Raw genomic sequence first — 17,080 nt, 5'->3', positions numbered from 1 at the left:
ATAAGCCCCTTTAAACTCATTTTTAATCTGCTGCTAGTCATTGATACTTAAGATTTAACTGACTAGATTTTATGCTTATTTTACACATTATCCAGTTTCTATTAAACTCTAACATGATCACATCCAAGAATTTGTTATTTTGCACATACTTTGTGGCTGACTTAGAGTTACTTCTCAATATTTTTCTTTATGGAAAAAATTTATCTTTTTGTGTTCTGCCAGCAGGAGAATTATTTGTTCCCATTGAACAAAACTTGGGACCAAATTTTTTTAGAATGTTTTGCTTTGAAACATGTGAGCATATTGAATGTGAGCAGTGTACAGCTAAGTAATATGTATCTTTAAAAGCTTTTAAATGATGCCCGTTAATTTAGAATGCTAACAATTCAAATTGATTTGGGTATATGTAGTTCCAAGGAAACCATATATATATATATATATATATATATATATATATATACATATATGAATTAAGAATAAAGTAATAATAGTTCCTGTAACTCTTATTGGCTTGTCTGTTTTATGATCTCTTCTTCAGCCACACTTCATTATCATTAAGTGACCAAGTGTGTAGTGAAAACTGAACCAAATATAAAGGTTATATGATTACACAGAAACAAGTTATTGGAATATCCAGTGATAATGGATTAGGAACTTAAGCCCAAAAGATGAATGAGCTCACAGAACTGTCCTCTTATTACATCTCAAATAGAAGATTAGCAATCCAGATGTGAAGATTAACCCTTTATTTCTCAAAAAGTATTAAAATGCAGTGAGATTTTGAGAACCATAATTTTGTTGCTCTTTTTGTTTTGTAAATAATAGATAAATGTTTTTTGTGAAGGTTAAAATTATGAAGACCAAAATGTCAGCCAGTGAGCAAATCAAATATCAAGTGTGGGTTCCAGTCTCGGACTGGACCAAACGGTATGAGCTTTCTTCTGATTTTGTCAACTGAATTTTAATCTAGATTCATTAGATAGATACAATATAGTTTTGTATCTATTAGTATAAGACTAATAAAGGAAGTAGGAAGTAGGTTCTTGAAAGGGGTAAGGTCAAAAGGAAAGAGGTAGACAAATTCAGAGAAGAGGGGAAAAATGCAGTTAAGAATCTGAAATGAACCCCAAGATAAGGATTCAACTGTTTTTTTTTTCTTTCTTGCAGTTGTTTCTAACATATTTATAAGATATTTCTTTGTTGCTTTGTATGTCCCTCCCCCACCGTATAATTCCTGCTTTCACTGTGTTTCATGTTGGTATAATTTGTGGAGGAGAAAGGAAAAAACAAATTGTTTAAATAGGGATACAGGTGGACCCACTGCAACAATGAGATTTACAAGTCGTTATGTGGAAAACGAACTTTACAACCTTGGCGTGGGGCGTGGAGGGGGTGGGTGCGGGGAGGAGGGCGGAGTTTGGAAGGGATGGGAAGGGGAAACAGGAGGAGGCAACAATGCTTGATAAGAAATGTACTCATTTGAATGTTTATCTTGGGGTTCATTCCACTAACAACTTATCTGACCGTTTCTGCTTGACTCAGACATATACTAGTTATTGCAAATAAGAGAAACCATGCGACCTATGTTTCTTTTTGGGCCCTGCTTACTTCACTTAATATAATTTTTTCCAAGTCTTTCCATTTCCTAACAAATGGGGCAATGTCATTCTTTCTGATGGAGGCATAGAATTCCATTGTATAAATATACCACATTTTCTTGATCCATTCATCTACTGAGGGGCATCTGGGTTGGTTCCATATCTTAGCTATGGTAAATAATACTGAAATAAACATAGCTGTGCTGGTAGCTTTAGTGTGGTCTTGTTTGTGATCATTTGGGTAAATGCCCAAAAGTGGGATTGCTGGGTCATAGTGGAGCTCTATGTGGAGTCTTTTGAGGAACCTCCATACTGCTTTCCAAAGTGCTTGAACAAGTTTACACTCCCACCAACAATGCAGCAAGGTTCCCTTCTGTCCACATCCCCTCCAGCATCTGTTGTTATTAGAAATCTTGATTATAGCCATTCTAACTGGGGTGAGGTGGTTCTCAATGTTGTTTTGATTTGCATTTCTGTTATGGCTAGAGAGGTTGAGCATTTCTTCATGTGTCTATTGGCCATCCTTCTTTCCTCTTTGGAGAAGTTTCTCTTTAAGTCTTTAGCCCACTTTTTTATTGGGCAGTTGTTTCTTTGAAGATTTGTTGTTGGGGGATTTAATTTTTTAAGTTCCAGGTATATTTTAGATATGAGACCCTTGTCTGTTGTATGGCTAGTGAAGATCTTCTCCCAATCCGTGGGCTTTCTATTGATCTTGCTAGCTATGTCCTTTGCCATGTAGAAGCTCTGCAATTTCATGCAATCCCATTTGTCCAACCTTTCTTTGATTTCTTGTGTTTCTATCATATTTATAAGATGATTTCTCTGTTGCTTTGTATGTCCCTCCCCCACAGTATAACCCATACTTTCACTGTATTTGATGTTGGTATAATTTGTAGAGGGGAAGGGAAAAAAACAAATCGTTTAACCAGGGATACAGGTGGACCCATTGCAACAATGAGATGTACAAGTCCTTATGTTGAAAAACGAACTAACAACTTTGGTGGGGGGTGGGGGAGGATAGGGTGGCGGGAGGGGAGGACTATGGGAAGGGATGGGAAGGGGAAACAAGAGGAGGCAACAATGCTTGATAAGAAATGTGTTCGTTATCTTGCCCATGTAATTGTAATCCCTCTGTATGGCATGAGAGAGAGAGAGAGAGAGAGAGAGAGAGAGAGAGAGAGAGAGAGAGAGAGAGAGAGAGAGAGAGAGAGAGAGAGAGAGAGAGAGAGAGAGAGAGAGAGAGAGAGAGAGAGAGAGAGAGAGAGAGAGAGAATCCAGTGTATATCCTTGAAAATTAAGAGCAAGATGGGTAGAGGAGGGATAGGTGGAATGTTGAAAGGGGTGACATTGACCGAGACGCACTGGATTCATAAACTGCTTTGCTGAATGGTGGTTCCTTTGTACAGTTAAAGAAAAGGAAAATAATTAAGCTATCTTAACTAACTACTGTTTCACTAAATTCTAAGCTTGTTTTCCCACAGATGTTAAGATAACATCTGTTTTGACATTTTGTTTATGGTTCTGTTAGTATGACTACAGATCTTATGTGACTAATATGTTTATTTTAATGACATCTGATTGTGATATTTTATAATTGTAATATGGTTTACTCATGAATTAGTATGAGATTTCTCAAAAAATCAATAGACTAAGGAGGAAAATGAAGTAGGAAAATACCTTTAGTTTTAAAAATATCTTTTGTACAGAGATTAACACAAGATTTTATAGATTGATTTAAAATGGAATAAAACCAAATATTCCATAATTGCTTTTTACTGATGTGAAGTTGATTTATTGGACCAATTAAGGATGTGTTTCTGTAAGTTTTACTTTCAGTTTTGAGGAATGATCTCTGAAAGAGAAGGTAAGGATGACTTAAATTTGGCTTGAAGTAGTTCTGGCTTAGACCCATGCAGTGTCAATACATGATAAATTATGCCATGTCACAGGCACTTTTCTTGGATCTCTTCTTAAACTATTGATAGCCTCTTTCTAAGTTGACAGAATAGGTAATTTTATAATTAACCATTTTGAGAAATTCTGCTGAACATAACCAGAAATAAGGGAAATCTCATTGATAATGTTTTAATATCAAAGATAGATAATAAAGCTAAAAAAGTAGTTTATTGATCCTTCCATTTGAACCCTATAATTTGGTTTAATTTTCTGAATATAGCAATAGAAATTTAACAGGAGTAGGTGTCTCATTCATCGCTATTACTAAAATAAGACTAGCTATTTTGGTAATATTTAATATAATTGAAATATCCCTATTTAAATATTTGTGGAAATTTAATGTACATGGATGAGTTTTACAGTCCTCTGATCTACTTTACTTCTTCCCAACAATTAGAGACATTTTACATCAAATGAAGACCATATAGTAACACTCTTACACTTATTCTTGTCACAACTGATTTTACATTATTTATACTACCACATATTGTATATTCTGAGTAATATGGCTCAAGTTTACAGGAAATAATATTTGATATTTAGTATACAACATGAAGCTTTCTCTCTCTCTCTCTCTCTCTCTCTCTCTTTCTCTCTCTCTCACACACACACACACATCCTAACTTTGATCATTACTGCAGTCAATCCAGCTAGCATATCCCATATTATATAGTTACACATTTTTATGATAAGACCACTTACAAAATCTATCATTAAAATTTCAGTATGCAATGTGATATTATTAACTGTAGTCTTAACATGGTACCTTAGATTTCTAGGCTGATGGATCCTGCATTGTTGCAGCATTTTGCCTTTGATGTACATCTCCCCTGGGCTCACTTCCCTCTTCCTCTTCCTTTATCCCTACTCTGCTATTCATCATTCTCAGTTCGTTTCCTATAAATTTGACTTTTTTGGATTTTTGTATATATTTTTATTGTAAAAATAGTGTGCAGAGGGGTTACAGTTACATGAGTAAGGTAATGAGTACATTTCCTATCGAGCATTACCTCCTCCTTTGTTTTTCCCCTACCATACCTTCCCTCCCCAACTCCCAACTCCTCCCTCCCTACCCCCTGAAGGATTTTAAAAATATTCTGGGTAGAAGAGAGATTAAGCAGTATTAGGCCTTGCTTATTTGGTTTGAAATCCTAATATATATATATATATATATATATATATATATATATGTATATTCAGACTCACCAACTCTTACTGCTTTTGAAAAGGTAATAATTTTCTTCAAAAAAATGTACCAAGGAGGTTGCAATTCAATGTGTCCATCTAAGTGTCTAATACTTCCTTTTCAGAGTCACCCTTTCTATCATTGGCCCTCATCAAGACCCATTTCACATTTTCCACTTCCTTTGTCAAATATACATTGAGTATTCTGGCTGTATTTGTCCCCTGTTCCTGTTGAGCTCAGACGCTTAGATTGTTGTCATATTTTGGCCTCTGTAAATAATTCCAAATTGAACAAGTATGTTCAGACATTTCCATGAGATGCTGATTTTGTTTTCTTTATAAATAAATCAGAACAGAAATTGTTTGGTTTTACGGTAGTTTTACCTTAAAAATTTTGAGGAATCCCTATGTCATTCTCAATAATGAGTACACCAGTATACATCCTACCAACAGTATACATAAATCCTCCTTTCTCCTCAGAAGGCGGGTCTTTAATTTTTAAAATTTTTTATTGTAAAAATACTGTATAGAGGGGTTACAGATACATGAGTAAGGTAATGAGTACATTTCCTGTCAAGCATTGTTGCCTCCTCCCACCTCCACAACTACACTCCCCCCCCAAATTGTAAAGTTTGTTTTTGTACATCTCATTGTTACAATGAGTCAACCTACATCCCTATTTAAACATTTTGCTTTTTCCCTTCCCCTCCCCAAATTAGACATTCAATTTTAATTTCTTTGATAATAGCTATTCTAACATGTATGGGAGTATTACATTATGTTTGTATTTAAATAATGATCATGAACGTTTTTCATGTACCTATTGATTGTATGTTCTCAGTTGAGCAGTTATGTATTCAGGTCTTTTATCCATTTTTAATTAGCTTTTTGCTATTAAATGTATTCTCCAGCACAACTATGCTTATTGCAGCATTATTTACTATAGCTAAGATATGGAACCAACCCTGATGCCCCTCAGTAGATGAATGGATCAAGAAAATGTGCTATGTATACACAGTGGAATTCTAGGCCTCCATCATAAAGAATGACAGTAAGGGGAAACAAAGGAGGAGGCAACAATGCTTAATAAAAATGTACTCATTACCTTGCCCATGTAATTGTAACCCCTCTGTACGGTATTTTCACAATAAAAATATTAAATGTATTCTCTAGAAAAAGCATATGTGAATCACAAAATATGATACTTTCCATAGCTTGTTGCTGATGGAACATTTCTGTAGGATATTCTGAGAGTTTTATTTAAGTTTATCACATAGGCTTTTATAACTCTAAATGAGGTTTTGAGTTACATAGCTCAGCTTGAGTTAGTTGTTTCAACAGTTATGTTGAGATTTGAAAGTCACTCTTTCCTGGGCCAGACATGGCTTTTACCAAGATTATATCTGTTAAGCATGTTATATAAGTTGACCTGGCCCTACAAAAGAGGAGCAATTAAATTCTCAAGATAATTGCTTATTGGAAAATACTTTTATGTGTAGATTTTATTCAGACTAAAACCAAATGCTTTGTACCTATTTAGGTGATTTTTTTGCCTCATATGAATTAACAGTAAATACAATTAATAACAATAACAATGGAATTAAAATATTTGCTACCATTTATAAATGAATTTCTAGAAATTAAAAATCTCTATCTGATTATTCATATATTCTTTTAAGGTATATAATTCTGTCAAGCACTTTAAGACATATCATAGCCATTGTGCTTCTTTATTCTTTTTTTCCTGTTTTTGGTTAGAAGAGAGATTGATTGAAAAGTGTATATATATATATTAAAAAATATATAATATACTTCTTTTTGTCAGTTGTGGGGCTTGAATTCTGGGCCTGGACACTGTCCCTTAGCTCTTCAGCTGAAGCCTAGGTCTCTACCACTTGAGCTACATGCCACTTCTGGTTTTCTAGTGGTTTATTGGACATAATAGGCTCATAGATTTTCTTGCCTGGGCTGGCTTTGAACCCTGATCCTCAGATCTCAGCCTCCTGAGTAGATAGGATTACAGGTGCAAGCCACTGAAACCCAGTTATATAATATACTTTTATATTCATTATCTATCTATCTATCTATCTATCTATCTATCTATCTATCTATCTATCTATCTATCTATCTATCTATCTATCTATCTATCTATCTATCTATCTATGCTGAATAAGTTTCCTTTTTTTTTTTGGTCTGGTCATGGCGCCTGAACTCTGGGCCTGGGCGCTGTCCCTCAGCTCTTCAGCTCAAGGCTAGTGCTCTACCACTTGAGCCACAGCGCCACTTCCAGCTTTTTTCTTTTTGCTTATGTGGTGCTGAGGAATCGAACCCAGGGCCTCAGGCATGCAAGGCAAGCGCTCTACCACTGAGCCAACTTCCCAGCCCTGAATAAGTTTCTTGCAGCTGAGCCAATTATAGAAAATGCCATTCACTAGTGATAAACTCTTTTGCTTCATCTTTATGGTCATCTGAAGACATTACTGGTTGAAATGATGATGCTATTTTTTGACTAGATAACAGTATGCATTTACTAAAGATGACTGATTATGCAAACAAGAAGAGCTCAGTTTCAAAATATGCAAACTCGACGATTATATAAATGGCTTTTTGATGTGAACTATTTAGCTTTAATTTACTTTTTGAATTTCATAACAATAGAAAATGTCTGTTGTAATTATATCTCTGATTCTTTTGTTTGTCACTTTTAACTATTACTATGGCTGATTAAAATTACAATTTTAGAGTTAGTACATTAGAAATCACAAGGGAAACTTGAGTGACAAATATGGCTATCTTAGAAATGAAAGATTTAGTAAGTGTCATACATGAATCCCAGTTGTTTGAGTTAAAAAAGGAAGTCTATGATCAAATATGTTTTAGAAATTCACACACTGAGAACACTAATAACAACAGATGCTGGAGGGGATGTGGACAGAAGGGAACCTTACTACATTGTTGGTGGGAGTGTAAACTTGTTTAACCACTTTGGAAAGTAGTATGGAGGTTCCTCAAAAGACTCCACATAGAGCTCCCCTATAACTCAGCAATCCCACTTTTGGGCATTTACCGAAATGTTTACAAACAAGACCACACTAAAGCTACCAGCACAACTATGTTTATTGCAGCATTATTTACTATAGCTAAGATATGGAACCAACCCAGATGCCCCTGAGTAGATGAATGGATCAAGAAAATGTGGTATATATACACAATGGAATTCTATGCCTCCATCAGAAAGAATGACATTGCCCCATTTGTTAGGAAATGGAAAGACTTGGAAAAATTATATTAAGTGAAGTAAGCCAGCCCCAAAGAAACATAGGTCCCATGATTTCCCTTATTTGCAATATCTAGTATATGTCTAAGTCAAGCAGAAAAGGTCAGATAAGGTGATGTTAGGGAAATGAACCCTAAGATATATTTAAATGTTTTTTTTTTCTTTCATGCGGTTGTTTCTAACACATTTATAAGATGATTGTTTGTTGCTTTGTATGTCCCTCCCCCACAGCATAACCCCTGCTTTCACTATATTTGATGTCGGTATAATTTGTGGAGGGGAAGGGGAAAAGCAAATTGTTTAAATAGGGATACAGGTGGATCCATTGCAACAATGAGATGTACAAGTCATTATGTCAAAAACGAACTTTACAACTTTGGTGGGGGGGGCTGTGGGGAGGATTGGGTTGGGGGGCGGGGGGGGGGAGGATGGGAAGGAATGGGAAGGAGAAACAAAGGAGGAGGCTACAATGCTTGATAAGAAATGTACTCATTATCTTGCCCATGTAATTATAACCCCTCTGTACAGTATTTTCACAATAAAAAATAAAAATAAAAAATAATAAAAAAGATTCACACACTGTACTTGCTTTCTGTATAAATTAGTATACCATGGTCTCAATATTATCTACAATAATAAAACTTGTTTCACTATCATTTAATATGTTTTCCCCAAATTTATTTGGCCATAGAATACTTTCTGTGTATGATATCAACTACCATATTGGGAAAAATGTTCATTCTGCATGCAAAACCTAGGGGTTTTTGGTGCTTAGAAATTCAAGTTTTAGTGTGTGAGACCCTTCCCCATTTCAACCAATAGTTAGTGGTGGTGTGTGCCTGTCATTTTAGGTATGTGGGTAGTATAAATAGGAGGATCGTGGACTAGGCATAAAAAATAAGGGTGGAAGTTATGGTTCAAGTAATACAATTCTGGGCCTAGTATGAGGCTCTGAACTCAAACTCCAATACTGTAAAAATAGCAAGAGATAAAAGTGCTTAGAAGTTATTAGTTATTAGAAGAAAGTCATTAGAAGAAAACATTACAGAATACCATGCAATTAAAAAAGTATAGGAATACTACTAAATTTCAAAAATTTAAAACAGAGGACAAAATCAGTATGATTGCATCAAAGTGAACTATTTAAATTCATTGAGTATCCTAAGCAAGAATACCATGCAATTAAAAAAGTATAGGAATACTACTAAATTTCAAAAATTTAAAACAGAGGACAAAATCAGTATGATTGCATCAAAGTGAACTATTTAAATTCATTGAGTATCCTAAGCAAAGGTAAGTACATGGCAGGATGAAAAAATATCTATGTTTAAAGTGGACCAGAAACTCAAATCTGGACCATACATGTAATATGTGAACTGGATAACAAGAAAAAAAACCAAAGGAAAAAGGGTAAAACATGAAATTATTGTATAGGTTTATTGAATATGGCTTATTTTTCCTCTATGAAAGTTCACCTTATCCCTGAGTCATGTTTTTTCTTAAAAGTCATGTATTTGTACATTATTACTATTAGTGCTTACAAAAAGAATGTTGATGTTTTAAACTTAAAGGAATAATACTTATTATAACAGAGTAAAATTACCTTCCTTTCTCAATTCTGGCAATTATGTGATAAGCACATGGGATTTTGATTTCAAAGATGAAGTTCTCTAGAAAGACTCACTGGAGATCCACTCGTCATTTCTAAGGAAAGGATAAATGTGTTTTATAAAACAAATTGGCATGGGAAATAATGTAGTATCAGGTTTTATCTAGTGTAGAATTCACCATTTCCCCTTGAGGCTTAAACAAATATTACATGAGTGAGGGCTCTTGTAAAATGTTATGTTTTGAAATAGATTTCATTAATGGCTTCTAGTGATAATTTATTTCTCCCTTTATGCACAAGTCTCTTCTCATACTAATAATGGATAGCTTATTTGCATATAAATAGATTTCAGCATTTGCTGAAGCAAGACCAAATATGTTTCTCTTTTTTCCCTCTGGACATTGTTAAAAAGAAAAAGATTAAGAAGAGGAGATTTTATAATAATAAGCAATCATGGTTTATAATAATTTTTTCCATCAAATTTTTTGTAGGCAACTTATTTGGTGTTTTATTGGTATATTACAAGTCATATGTCTTGACCTTTATTAAAATTATAAAGGAAGAAAATCTACATATTTCCCAGTGATGTTTTTAGTATATCAGTGGTTAAAAACACATTATGACTTTGGCTATTAAAAGCTTTACTATAATACTCCAGTTATAGTCTTCTAATTAGTTATTATTTCTGATAAGGTAGCATGTGCTCTTTTAGAGAAGTCAAATGCCATTTATGTGATGATATTCTTTAATTACATAAATCCTTTATGAAGATGCTTTTAAAATCAAGTCATACTTATGATGGAGAGAAATATTATTCATTCAGTTAAAAGTGTATAAAGGCTAACTTCCACTTGACATATGGTTCATAATAACATATTTTAAAAAAAGTATTACAGGGTATATTTTCTTCCTAAATAAGTTCTTGTAATAAGATGACTTTTTGAGCTGATTTTCAAATAAGAATGGCCATTAATGAAGAGAATTCAATATATTTAAAGATATCCATTTGATATTTGCTTCTTGATTTTCACTGTTTGAAATATATATGGTATGTCCCTTTATTCCTGTTCTGTATGTGAATAAATACCCTGCATCACTTTATAACATACAGTGTGTGTGAGTAATTCCTTGAGGAAATTAAGATAACAGCTGTTGTCTGGTAGGTGTATTATCTATTAATGTGTCTTTCTGACCAGCAGAGGTCACTCACTGTAAAGTGAATAATCACTTCAGCTTTCAAAAGGGACAGCAAACATGACCATTTGATTTGAGTAATTCTCTTTTACTTGATTTCTGTTATTTGTTACGTTTTCACCTCTTGTTATGTTTACATACCTAGGTGATGGAGACTCTTCCTTTGAAGCCCAACATGAGATTCTGAAAAGAAGTCACTAACAATGGTTCTTAAATCTGTTTTTTTAAGTGTTAGGCCGATCTATCCTACCAGCTTTTTTTTTTTTTTTTTTTAAATGACATAAAATTGCCCTTCAGAGACCATGAAATGCCATGTTCTGCCACTGAGAGGCAGCCTTCCCCAAAAGATGGGACGGAGGACTGCTGGAGTCTAGGAAAACAGCACTCAGCACTAGATGACTTTCATTGTTATTTGGAACATGAGCAGAGAACAGTAGTAGTGTGGCAATCTTGACCTGATGCCTAGAAGTGTGTAGGAGACGTGAAAGAGGCTTGGTTTTTAGGTTTCTGTGATGTGACCTCAAGGCATTTGTTCTTACAACTTTTAAAAACATAGATGTAAACAAAAATAAAATTCACTTTGTCACACTAATGCATTAATAATCTAAGTAAAAAGATCTCTATATTTATCTGTTATGCTTCATTCCATCTCCTAGATCCCAACTCACCTTTAAAGACATGGCATGTTCAGCTAGAAACACAAAATTTTCATTTAATAAATCTAATATTTCTTAAGCGAATTTGATGTTTTGGGGAGCCCTAGAGATGAAGGAGGCAACGTTTGCTAAAACATTTGCTAAAATGATAGAGCCAAGTCAAATCTTAGCAATTCCAGTCAGTTGTCCTTAAATTAAGAAAAATATCATCTTTAAATAATTGTGCCCAGGGGTTGCCAGTCAACAAAGCAGTTAATGAATGCAATGTATTTAGGTGGATGTCACCCCCTTCACCATTGTCACCCAGCCCTCCCAACCTACCCTTTCTCGAGCTTTTCTTAGCTTTGTAGAATATGCATTGAATTTTATGACTACATTCTCCTCCTCGTCCTCTCTTCATTCATCTACTCTGTCTCCTTGACTTCTCCACCCCATATTCAAGACACTGTTTCCTGAGTTTTTTTTGTTTTTTGTTTTTTGTTTTGACTGTGAGTTAGCCTTCCTAAGGGTTTATATCCTTTGAATTCTCCCCTGAATCTACCATATTTCAGTTAGGACACCTATGCACACTTGGATACGACTCCAAAATTGAGTTTTTCTCCGAGAAGTGTTAGATTCACAGGGGTTTTCCATGCACCCCACATCCTCTCACAATCTCTACCCCCCACAGAGTAGGGTCTTGGCTGTCACTGATCAATCCAATACACATTGTACTTGCCCAAAGTATAATTTTATTGTTATTTAGGTGTTGTACAGAGGGGTTACCATTGCATGTCAGGTAATGAGTACCTTTCTTTTTTCGGACAACATCATCATCTCTTCCTTTGCTTTCCTCCAGTTTCCCTTCCCCATCGCTTCCCAGAAGTTACAGAATTCATTTCCCTCATAGTATATACTGAATACCAGGATTGCATTTGTTCAACATTCCTTCCTCCCCTTCTGTGCCCCTTAGACCCCTCGAAAGTTTGATTTTTATTACTTTTGGGGGGTGACTACATTAAGTAAATGAGTAAGTTGAAAAAAAAGTGATCCACTTCTACAACCCAGACCCAATTACATTTTAGGAAAACTGCAAAATGTTACATTCCTTAGGCTAACAAAAAAGAAGAGCCAAAGACAAGTATTAGATCTTAAGAATCTCAGGCCTTGGTCTTTCTATGTCTATATCCATCAAATACTCATCAGCTATTCCTAAGGAGCCCGGAAAAGTGAAGATTGGGACTTTTGAAAATTTCTTCAGAAATCTGCCATTTTTTTCCCCCAAACCTGAGATTTTTTTTTTTTCCGGGTAAAAAGTTTTTTTTTGTTTAATTTAATTTTATTTTATTTGAGAACATACTGTACAGAGGGGTTACAATTACATGGGCAGGATAATGCATACATTTCTTACCAAGCATTGCAGCTTCCTCCTTTGTTTACCCTTCACCTCCCTTCCCAGCCTCCCCCCTCCTCCCCACCCAATTATACCTCCCTCCCCCCACCCCCAAACCGACATTGTAAAGCTGGTTTTGACATGACATTTTGTACTTCTCATTGTTGCAACAGGTCCACCTGAATCCTTAAACGACTTGTTTGTCCCCATCTCCTCCACATGTTATACTGACATCAAATATAGTGAAAGCGGGGGTTACACTGTGGGGGAGGGACATACAAAGCAACAAAGAAATAATCTTATAAATGCATTAGAAACATGAATTTGAACTCAGGGCCTGAGCACTGTCCTTAGGTTTTCTGCTCAAGACTAGTATTCTACCACTTGAGCCATAGCTACACTTCCAGTTTTTTGTTGGTATGGAGATAAGGGTATCATGGACTTTCCTGCCCAGGCCGGATCCCAACCACAATCCATATATCTCAGCCTCTTGAGTAACAAGATTACAGGCAGGAGCCACCAGGGCCTGACTTTTTTAGACCTGAGATTTTTGACAGTAGGAGTCCTAAGTGATGCTCTTCGCCTTTTTTAAAAATAGTATTATTCCAGATAAAAATGTATAATTAACAAAAAGTTGATCAACATTTTCAATTTCCCTTTATCTTTTCATTTTAGTACTGCTCAAGTTTAGGGTTACTCTTGCTGCTGTTTGGTAGAATTTGGTAGAATTTGGTAGAATGGTGCTAGTTTTTTCAGCAATTGTTGACCACTATAGTATCATACAGATAACTTTCAGTGCCTTAAACCTGCTCTCTGTGTTCAGCTCACCCACCTCCATGCTTTATAATTTTTAAATGGAATTGAAAGCCTTTGGCAGAGAAGTTCAAACCTAGTTATACACTTAAAGTGTCTTATAGTAGAAGGTGAGAAAATGTATGTGCAGATAGATATTACCGCCAGAAGCGATATTTCATTTCAAGCCAAATTCACGTGATTTTTGTATTGCTATGTCATAGTAATGACAGCTCTATAGCTTAATCAGTGCTAGGAACACATATTGCAGCAAGTGCATGGTTTATATAGATGTTTCTCAATCTACTTACTTTGGTGTATATTGCAATAGTACATTTTTGGTGGGCTGTATTGGTAACAATTCTTGGATATACTGTAGTAACTAAGATACAAACTTTCAGACTTAAACAATTAAATATTCAAAGAAGTATGTAAGGAAAAATGCCTTTATTTCTCAAGATATATCATGCCATTTTGTTTTTGGAGAAAAGTTAATGGGACATAAAATAATATATAGAAGTTTGGTTAAAATAATGTAGTTTGCCACTTCATTTTTTCCCGCATTATCTACAGTTTCAGTCTCATAGACTAATTCTATGGTGATCATGAATTGTCATTCAACCAAATATAGTCTTAGAAACAATAGAAGAGCCTTAAACCTACACATGTGGTCCTGACCTTGATGATATGTCTTTGTGTACTGATCTTTTGTCTTTATTATCACTTCATTTGTAAAGCTGAAGAATAAAATCAGTGTGAATGTGTTCTATAAAAACATTTTAAAGTCATGCTATTAAAAAACAATCTCTTAAATGCTTTTTAATCACTAAAGATATGCTTGCATATGAGATATGTACTTTTCAGTAGATTTCTGTCTACTTGAAAACAGAGTTCAGTATTGCTAAGGAAGAATGTTCACGTGACCTATGGATTAGTTCATTGTGAAGACAGTCACTTTTTTTAGTCTGAGAGTTTTCAGTTTCATTTATAGAAATAGCCATTTCTGAGTCCACTCTAATGTAACAGAGTGATCATGTTGGAGGAAGAGAAGCAAAGATTTTTATTTTAAATTACTCATTGTTCTTGTTCCCGTCTGTTTTTCCCCTGTAGTATTAGGTGACATTTCATGGAGACTAAGTTGGCATAGGGCTGGAAAATATGTAATTATAAGAATCACCTGCTCTTGAATTTCCCATTATATACCATTCATGATTCAGCCAGACTTTTCATAGGTGTTTGATTTGGAAGGAGAAGTTGTTCTCTCATAACCCATGATTAAAATGTGGCATTTTGGTGTATAAGGAGGAGATAGGTTCTGAGTAATCCAGTTGTGAATCAAAGCTGATGAAGCAATGTAAGTCTCCGACCTGTATCACAGAAACAGTAGTGTACATAATTGAAAATGTTTTTTTAAGATTAAGCGAAATAAAGCTTTGAAAATGCTCATAAAAGGGATTGCACGAAGCTGCAGAGCTTCTGCATGGCAAAGGACATAGCTAGCAGATCAATAGAAAGCTCACGGATTGGGAGAAGATCTTCACTAGCCATACAACAGACAAGGATCTCATATCTAAAATATACCTGGAATTCAAAAAATTAAATTCCCCAACAACAAATCCTCAAAGAAACAACTGCCCAATAAATAAGTGGGCTAAAGACTTAAAGAGAAACTTCTCTGAAGAGAAAAGAAGGATAGCCAATAGACACATGAAGAAATGCTCAACCTCCCTAGCCATAAAAGAAATGTAAATCAACATTGAGATACCACCTTACCCCAGTTACAATGTCTATAATCAAGAACTCTAATAACAACAGATGCTGGAGGGGATGTGGACAGAAGTGAACCTTACTGCATTGTTTGTGGGAGTGTAAACTTGTTCAACCGCTTTGGAAAGCAGTATGGAGGCTCCTCAAAAGACTCACAAACAAGACCATACTAAAGCTACCAGCACGACTATGTTTATTGCAGCATTATTTACCATAGCTAAGATATGGAACCAACTCAGATGCCCCTCAGTAGATGAATGGATCAAGAAAATGTGGTATATATACACAATGGAATTCTATGCCTCCATCAGAAAGAATGACATTGCCCCCATTTGTTAGGAAATGGAAAGACTTGAAAAAATTATATTAAGTGAAGTAAGCCAGGCCCAAAGAAACATAGGTCCCATGGTTTCCCTTATTTGCAATATCTAGTATATGTCTGGGACAAGCAGAAAAGTTTAGATAAGAAGATGTTAAATGAAATGAACCCCAAGAAAGGGACACAAGTGGTTTTTACTTTCTTGTTATTGTTTCTAACATATTTACCAGGTATCATTTGATTTTTTTGTTGCTTTGTATGTTTCTCCCCCAAGGTATAACCCCTGTTTTCACTGTATTTGATGTTGGTATAATTTGGGGAGGGGAAGAGATAAAACAAATTGTTTATATAGGGATACAGGTTGACCCATTGCAAACACTATGTTGAAAAATGAACTTTACAATTGAGGCAGAGGGTGGGCAAGTGTAGTTGAGGAGGTGGGAGGGAAGGGATGGTAGGGTAAAAACAAAGGAGGAGGCAGTAATGCTTGATAAGAAATGTACTGATTACCTTGCTCATGAAACTGTAACCCCTCTGTCCAGTATTTTCACAATAAAAATTTATTTAAAAAATACTCATAAAATAGACTAAGCTCTCACATTTATAAGATCATTTCTTTGTTGCTTTGTATGTCCCTCCCCCATGGTATAACCCCTGCTTTCACTGTATTTGATGTCTGTAAAATTTGTGGAGGGGAAGGAAAAAAACAAATCATTTAAATAGAGATACTGGTGGACCCATTGCAACAATGTACAAGTCGTTATATCAAAAACAAACTTTACAACTTTGGTGGGGGGAGGGGAGGAGGGTTGGGTGGGGGGATAGAGGGGAGGTTGGAAAGGGATGGGAAGGGGAATCAAAGGAGGAGGCTACAATGCTTGATAAGAAATGTACTCATTATCTTGCTCATGTAATTGTAACCCCTCTGTACAGTATTTTCACAATAAAAAAGTATACTAAGTTCTAAACTGTAGCAAGAAGTTTTGCCTCACTTAATATCCCTCAAAGGAATTCTAATATAAAGAAGTCTACTACATGAAATAATTTGTTGTTAATTAGTTATAATGAGGAATATGCATATCAGTTGCTCTAGCATGATAGTAAGCGGCAGATGACAGACTATTTCTTCATAGTTAAAAGTGGAATTTACCATCACAATCATATTTAGATAATAACCTTACCTATTGAAGAACCTTTGTAAGTCTTTAAGGTTAAAGTCACATATGTGGTGTGTGTGTGTGTGTGTGTGTGTGTGTGTGTGTGTGTGTGTGTGTGTGTGTGTGTGTGTGTGTGTGTGTGTGTATGTTTGAATAATATGGCTTGAACTCAGAGGAACATACTCTTCTTCGATTGCT

At 35.2% G+C, this 17,080-nt stretch overlaps 1 protein-coding gene across 5 annotated transcripts in view; it reads left to right on the top strand.

Annotated features, from left to right (window-relative positions):
* Positions 1–17,080, top strand: part of Stpg2 (sperm tail PG-rich repeat containing 2) — a 272,154-nt gene that overhangs the window by 113,806 nt on the left and 141,268 nt on the right. The gene's annotated exons all lie outside the window — the stretch shown is intronic.

The sequence above is a fragment of the Dipodomys merriami genome, unplaced genomic scaffold (assembly GCF_024711535.1).
Source record: "Dipodomys merriami isolate MVZ:Mamm:240054 unplaced genomic scaffold, mDipMer1.0.p SCAF_15, whole genome shotgun sequence".
Lineage (NCBI taxonomy): Eukaryota > Metazoa > Chordata > Mammalia > Rodentia > Heteromyidae > Dipodomys > Dipodomys merriami.
Note: the sequence above shows the minus strand (reverse complement) of the source record. Positions and strands in the feature narration are given on the sequence as shown.